Raw genomic sequence first — 8,401 nt, 5'->3', positions numbered from 1 at the left:
CATGAGGCAGCCAGGAATGGGGGAGGCTTGTCGCTGGGGGGAGGGGGTGGGCTTGGCATGACAATACCTGACCTCCAGTCAAATTGCAAGAAGGTCTGCACCAATGGACAACAAAAAAGAAATGTAAGGAAAATGTTGGAGTATGTATGACTACTTATAAATATGTATTTGGCTGATGCAACACCAGGAGTATAAAAGGTGGAGCCACCATTTTGTGGATGGGCCTCTGACGTTAGGCCACACTCCTAGTGCTGTCCCTTTTGCTTTGTGGATTTTTTATTCTCAATAAAACTTTTATAACTCATTTTCACTTGGGGTCTGAGTCATTTATAACAAGAAAAGAAGCACTATGCAAGGCAAAAGAAAGGCAGCTCCTTCAGGTTCAACCAGGTGCTTTTGAAGAAAGTGAAGGAGGCGTGTGGAAAGTTCTGTTTAGGAAATGAATAAAAGTCAAGGAAAAAGGGATGGATTGAGGTGGATTGGGGAGGAACAAGACTATGGAGATAGTAAATGTCTTTCTGTCTTTTCCCTGGCATATGTGCATACGTGTGTGTGGGGGTCTACGTGCAGTAATGGGAGTCAGATATGTCAGAGGGCCCATGAACCCATGGTGCAGTTCTTGGAGTGAGTGCAGGTGTGTGAGTAAATGTGTGATCACTAATGAAGGTAAAACTGGATGGTCCAGCAAGAAGGGAGGTGGCTACAGAGTCAGGGGTGTGTTAAAGGTGGACAGCTTTCTACTGAGGACTGGGGAATCCTGACCAGATGCTGGAGAGACCATAGAGCTGAGGGTGTCTCAAGGGGTGAGGGCGCCATGTGTCTAAGGGCAAAATCAAAGGGTTGTGGGGGACCCTGGGTGCCCTGGACAGCACTGGGTCCAGGAGTCTCCTGAATTGCCTTCAATTTGTGCTACTTCTCCAGAAGAACAAGAGCCTGTGAGCATGCTGCCATCTATAGCTAAAGCAAGAAGACTTTATCATAGTGGCTGCTCTTGATCAGGCCACCTGTACTATATATCAATCACAAGATTCCCTTTGTTGCCTTGGTCTGTGGTTTTTACACACAGGTTTTCTTATTTCTTTTCTGATGGTGGCAGCACCTGTGATGTAACTGGACTTTTATTCTCTTCAGCTTTTGACTGGCTTTCCATGTGCAAAACCTCTTACTTCTTGTGCAGAGGGACCTGGGGGGATGAAGTGACCCCTGGCAGATAAAAGGGTGTGGCTTCCTATCCCAAGCATGGACTACCCTCCCTTGCTCCTTTCTTTGCAACTTCTTCCTTTGCCTTGATGGGAAATGGATAGATCTCCTTGATCTTGTTTCTGGTGGCTGCTACTGTCTCAGGGAGGTCAGACCTTGGTTCCACCAGTCCATCTCCCTTTCTGAGTCTCTCATACTCTTTTAATATTTATTTAATTGTAACATTTTAAATTAACAATTAAAACTCCCTTGCAGGGTGAAGGAGACACTATTTTGAAGTGTCTAATTCTTATCAAAGGAGGAAGATATATTTCACACTACTCATCACTTTCTGTACTTTCTGTAGCACTGTCTTCTGAGGAGTCAACCCATTCCTCAGCCTCTGCAGAAGTGAAATGCAGTTTTGCAATATAAACTGTAAGGGCTTTTGTGGAGGCAGGGTAAGCCCGCCCCAGCTCTGCCCTGGAGGGATGTCCCTTGAATGGGCTGTGATTAGTTTATCTCAGCTGTCCTGGAGAGATGCCTCTTAGGTGGGCACATCCTCCCTTATCATGGTGAGCTGCCCCAAAGTATACCTTAGTACCCATCTTTTGTAACCCATGGGTCTTTCCCCCTTTGGTACCACCCTTGCTTTCCCCCATAAAAACCCCAGCCTCTGCCCAGTTCAAGTAGGGAGCCCTTGTCCCTGGCCCCCTTCACAGAGCTGCTGGATAATAAAGGAACCTCTGTGGAATTTGCCATACGACACTTCTGTCTCTCTGTCCCTGAGTCAGCTTGGGATAACCTCGAAAGCAGAGCTGTAATCACGAGCTGAAATCACTGAGAGCTGATTGCTTGCAGACATAGGCTGCCCACCTTGCTGAGGTTTATCTGTAAGCTAGGAGACCTTCCAGAAGACCCCCCCTTAGAAGGCTGTCCCTTGAGGGACCCTCTCTCTGGGAAGGTTGCGGCATTCCGGGTCAGGGGAAGAGATCCCCGCCAAGCCCCCTACAGACTTTCATCTTCACACTCTATCCAGTGTTCAAAGTGCAAAGACACAGGTATTCTGGTTCTGTAGTAATGTGCACCATGCTCCTTTTTTTTTCTATTTCATGAGAACAATAATAGCTTTTTACTGTAATTTACACACGTAGACATTTCTGCAAATATAGACTGATGGCAAATAAAATTTGTCTCCTGAACAAACACATTATGCTGATGTAGTGTAGAGTCTTCTGCTTCCTTAGTTTGAGCTACACCATCACATGGATGATTCCCAGAAATAGTTTCAGAAAAATTAGTTTTCAGTAGAATTTTATTGTATTGACATTCTGTGAATTGGATGCATTACCTAGACCAGCTGTATCCTGCTTTATACTTCTGCTTGCTGAGTGCTGTTTGATGTAGTAACACAGGAGGTGATGTGGGGCTGCTGATGTTGGAGTTTTGTTGGAGTCTGTAAGTCAAGAGTCTCTCTGAATTCTTCAGGGAGATATCAGAGTACAGGGATTGAATTAAAACCTTTGGATGGATTGAAGTATATTGAGCCACTCAGACATAAAGTAGACGTGTAAGTTTTAAATTTTAGAATAAGCAAGGAAGTAAGTAAAGTTTTAAGTGATTTTAGTGAGTAAAAGGTCTTAGATATCAGAGTAGAAGTGCGACTTTTAGTGAAGGTTGAAAAACATAGTCCTAGATGCTAGTGTTTCCGTGGATGCTCCAGGAACATAGTTTTAGACATAATAAAACTATAATAAGAATATTGCTTACATTTTTCAGAACAAGATAGACCATATGCATAGTTTATACGTAACCTGGAATGCTAAGAAACTAGAATTCTAATAGGTTAAGGAGTAGTGGCTTGTGTTTGTGTCTTAGCTTGTTGGGAAATTTCTATATAAGAACATGCATTAGGGAGAGCTGGTGCTTTTTGCCATTTGCTTTTTGCTTCGCTTTGTTTTGTTCCTGCTCTCTCACCACCATCATCATCACCCGATAAGAAGACAGGAGCTACCCAGCAATGTTGGTCCTGCCAGGACCTCCGGGAGGAGCTTCTGCTTCTACTTGGGACTTTATATCAAAACTTAGCATGGGCTTTAGTGCCTGTGACATTTGCCTTTTGAGACTGATGAATGCTTCTGCAATAAACAACTTTATAGCAAGTTTATTAGCTGCTTGGCTCATTAAAGAAGACAACACGACAAATTGGTGCCTAGAGCACCGGAAATTAACCCCACAGAGTTTGATGTAGGAGTTCCATGCTGTAAGCAGTAAAAGCTCCAAGTTCTTTGCGTGATCCAATACTTGCACTTTTCTGCACTATTTCTGAAGCCTGTTACATATTCTGGATTGTCAGTTGCCAGACTCGTAGACAGAATCTCGGGAGGAGTATTGTATTCACTGAGCCACACCTTCATACTGGAAAGGCTGTAACCCAAATCACTGGGTAAATCCAAGCTGTATTTCCCAAAATATGTCATACTTTTGCATGACGTAATTTACTTTTGTGATAAAATGAATCACACTTTGCTTCCATTCAGTTTCATTATCAGTGGGTTTTACCCTGTAAACTACAAATTCCTTGGCCAGAGGTGGCAGACACTTAAGTAGTTGAAGCAGCAGATTGCTACTGACTTTTGTTAGCAGCAACTTTTAGTAGTTAGTGGCTACTAACTTGTGTTTTGTTTAGTAGATTTGTTTTGCCTTCATACATATATTCAATTGTGATCTTAAAGTCAAAATTTTCTTTCTCATTTGGTGGAATTGTTACCACCTGAACCCTTTGAGAAAGAGTTTCCTCACATAGTCAATAAAATACCAATTTCTCCACACTATTGTTCATCTATTACTCAACCAAAGCTTGCTCTGTTTACAATGGGGAGAGGCAGTACTGTTGCCTGAATCGAGAAGGAAAAACACTTTCCAGACAATATTAATATAGATAATAAAAAAGAAGATCTTTAATGGAAACTTCCATGTGTACCCATGGCTATGGGCACAAGTGGAATCAGACTGTACATTTTTTATAAGGTCAATTAATTAGTATATCTAACAAACACTGTCAAATTAAAAGAGTAGTTGTTTAGGTAATTTTCCCCCAGGTTCTACCCCATTGGAGCCCTCCCCGATCTTTTAGCCCTCCACTTTATTATGGCAGTGATGTACGGTGTGAAACAAAGCATCATTTCTGGGCTAAAAAGCAAGACTAACCAGAATCCAAAGAATGTAGTAGAAGGGTCGGCTTACTGTTTTAAAAAGTAGGGGAAAAGGGTAGGAAGAATACTAGAGCTGCTACCTTATATTAGCAGTCTACAAAGGTACAAGTATATGAGAAATGTACAGAAAGCAAAAATTTTAGGCATCATTACTGTCACACTTTCTGGTGTTTGTGTACTTTCATCTGGTACATTCTGGGTCATGTTTCCTTGTAAATTAATTTGATGTCAGTCTGGACACAAACCTCAAATATTTTAAGATAGGCACAGAGTGGTCTTGAAAGATTATTCAGGTTCAAGCATCTTGGTAGTAAAATCATTCAGTTCTTGTGTAATTTCAGCTTCTGTGTGCTTTAAATAGTGCAGAATCCGAGTGCATGATGTTTAGTGTTCTGTTAGCAGAATGATGCTGCCTTCATATATTCCTGATCTATGGAAGAATCCTTTATCATATTGCAGAAGTTGTCAATCGTGCTTTGTAGACACTGATCAAAGATTCTTGGAGAAGGAAAACTGAAGTTGCATCTCTAATTCCCAAAGACTGTAGGTAGTCTTCTGTTAAAACTAACATAACAGGAGTGCCAGTTTTCCCTTTATTTTTTTTTTCTATAGAAACAAAAACTTTGTTATGTTAGGTCAACATTTTGTATGGATGTCAGGAAGTAGTCCTGAAAAGAAGGATTTAGGAAGAGGTCTTGAGAGGCTGCAGAGGCTAAATGGGGTACCAAGAAACAGCTTAAGAAGTGAAGTAGCAGAGTGATTAATACGGGATACTTAAGCTGGTAGGGCATCTGACTGCTGCTGAGTAAGCCTTTAATGAATACCAAAATGAGGTGTTTCCTAAAAGGAGAACATTAAAGGATGAACGTTAAATACTAAGAGTATAATAGTCCAGTGCCAGCCTTTTAAATATGTGTATTGGTTTGAAAAGCAAAACCAGTGAGACTCCAAGTCAGTAATACATTTTTAATAGGGAAGAGAAAAAGGAAAAACAAAATACATGCAATAATAAAAAAAAAAAATAAAACCACTGACAGAGTCAGAATACAACCTGATACCCTGTCAGTCAGGGTGTTGGTGCAATTTTCCTCCAAAGGGTCCAGCGATGATGTTGAAAAAAAAAGTCTAGTTCTTCCTCTGTTATCCAGTGGAAAAAGGCTGCCTTTGGTGTTCTAAACCTCAGTTTTTATCTAGGTAGGAAAGGCTTGGCTCGTCCTCCTGGCTGGAGCATCTCCCAATGGGATGATGTAATCTTATCAGTTATACAGTAGGACTGAATGGCCCATTAACAGAAGATACTTCCCACAGAGATAAGGATGATCACCCTTCTCAGATGGTAATAGAATATGTATCTTGTATTGTAAACCAGGACAATATGTAAGTCAACTTAACTGCTTAGGCGTCAAATACTAAATCCTTAGAGATTCTTAGAATGTCCTATACATCTAAAAATAGTTTTCTAGTTTATGTGAGAGATGAAACAGCATTTTGCTTCAGCCCAAAAGAACTACAGAGTAGAAGTAGGATAAGTGTTAATTCTACTTTCTACTTCTTGTTACCTGTACTTTAGATGTGGTTTGATCTGTTTCTTGCACTTACTAAATGTTGTTTGGAACCGGTAAAACAAAGTTGAAGGTAAATCCCAAAAAAGGGGGAAGGAGGCAGGGGAGGGGAAAGGTTTTGGGGGAAGGGTAGGTGGTAGGGAGAGAGTGTAAGTCCATGAGTACCCAACCAACAGGAGACACCCCTTGACCATGAAAGGATATAGAAAGGTTGCCATTTTAACAAAGTGTGTGTGTTCACCTCTTAGAGTATAAACAAACCAGACTCAGCTGCTTCATTGATACTAATAAATAATTTTTGCTTCAAAGACTTGGTCCCCTCTAAATTCTATTGGAAATTTAGTTACTGCTCTCAGTTTGGAGACTTGTCTGGGATCCTTAACTTCTGGCCCTGCAGGGTGGGTCATCAAAAGTGGGGAAAAAGCATGCCCTGCTGAGTTTAGCAGCCCTCGACTCGTTGTCATACCTTGTGGGACATACAGGTGAGTCCTGGATAGGGCACTCTAGAAGCATAAAGGGGAGAGGAAGAGAGGAAGGGAGGAGGGTTTACGCATGACCGGTGGCAACACCTGTGCACAGGACCCATATGAGAAAAGCGACTGTTCAGCATTACCTGGGTGGCCTGGGGGAGCAGTACTAAATGTGTGTGTTTGAGACAAGGAATTGCTGTGAAGCAGCTGTGGAGTCTTTCTAACTGCAGTTCCTTCATTGCACAAGAGCCAGTGAAGGGACAAAGCAAGTTGTATCTGCAAGAGTCCTGTGGGAATATTGTAGATGGGAAATAGCTCCAGCAGGAAGAGTAAGAGGAGTGGAGAGAGGTTGAAAGATTTCATTCCAAGCATACCTCCTGACATACCTTCGAGCATACCTCCTTTGGGAAGGATGTTCAGAGACTGGGGACAAGAGGAGCTGTCTTGTACTCAGGAGAAAGTTAAGAAAAAGATGATTCAATTCTGTATATTCAAATGGACTAAAGATTTACCCATCAATTCAAATCAGATTGCAAAGACAAAATTATTCATTGGAATAAAGGAAAAAGAAACGCAGCCTCCATATTGGCACCTTGGAAAAGTGCAAAAGCACTAGCAAAAAGCAGCAAAAGCATTAAAACAATTGGATGGTTTAGGGTGTTTGTTAAGTAAGCAAACCAATGTTATGTTCCTTGCATTGAGTGACTAACAGATGTTGATAGTGTCAGGCATACTGCTTTGCAAAACAGAGTGGCAGTTGATTTCCTACTATTAGCACAAGGACACAGCTGCCAAGATTTTGATGGAAAATGCTGCATGAACTTCTCAGATCACAGTGAGTCAATACATAAGAACCTCCAAATTCTCAAAGATGGGAGTCATGAAACTTCAAATTGAAGACAAAAATTATTGCTTTAGTGGACCATTCAAAAGTCTGAGTTTGCCAAGTTAGCTATTATCTGTGATTAAGATGGGATTGTTGGTTCTTGTTGTTCTAGTAGTTTTGATGTTATTTCCATGTTTAGTGAATTGTATGTTTAAAATTTTAAAGTTTTTAAACTTAGCTTTTGTTGTTAAACAGAGACTGAGAGATGTGGGAATTCAACTGGTTGGGATGGATGGTGGGCCAGCCTTTGTCAACAATGAAGGCATCAACTTAAGGCCTTGGAAAGTGGGATGCTAAGAAGGGAGACACCGGGTTAAATTAGGGCGAGAAGAATGAGATTATGGGTACAGTTACTCAGATCAGGTAGTTCCATATTAAGTAATGTTTCTAGCTCCTGTCCATGATTGGTTTGCAATGTTGTTGTCCTGGTTTGAAAGACAGGTGTCAGCCAAGGAAAGCAGAAGCTTCCCCTTGGACTGAAAAATGTGATCCTTCCTTCCTACAGATTATTATGATTTTGAAATTAAGAGAGCTCTCAGGCAAAGATATGGGGGTAGGAATAACAGTTCTTTACTAGTGTATCTAACAAGACAAACAAGAACAACAACAGCTATGAAATTACTCACAAACAGAGCAGTAACTCAGTCCCAGTGTTTTTTGGCTGCAGGCCCCTTTTCCCTGAGCTGCAGTTCCCGGTGCTGGGGGCGGGCGGGTCCCGCAGAGCTGCAGGAGGGCTGGGGGTGATGGCAGAGCTGTCCCAGGGGGAGAGAGAGAGATGGAGAGAGAGCTCTCCGCTCACGGTGTGGGTCCTGGTGCTCAGCAGAGTGCTGGATGGTGGCAGGTTACAGCGAGATGGGAGCAGGGCAGGGTCCGACAGCAGTGAGGATGGCTCCTGATGCTGGGATGGCAGGGATAGGGCAGAGGCGGCGATCGTCCTTCTCATCTGAACTCCGCGGGGAAAATGGGCCGGGCCCAGCCTTCCGCTTCCTCTTCTGGATGTTTGGATATCGAGGGGTTTCCCTCTTCCCTCCCCTCCCCCTTGCCACCAGGGCCCAGTCAACAGGTATCTTAGCATGACAATGGGGAAAA

This window comes from Cinclus cinclus, chromosome 2, assembly GCF_963662255.1.
Source record: "Cinclus cinclus chromosome 2, bCinCin1.1, whole genome shotgun sequence".
In the NCBI taxonomy this organism is placed as follows: Eukaryota; Metazoa; Chordata; class Aves; order Passeriformes; family Cinclidae; genus Cinclus; species Cinclus cinclus.
The sequence above is the reverse complement of the archived record's forward strand: the minus strand, read 5'-3'. Positions refer to the sequence as shown.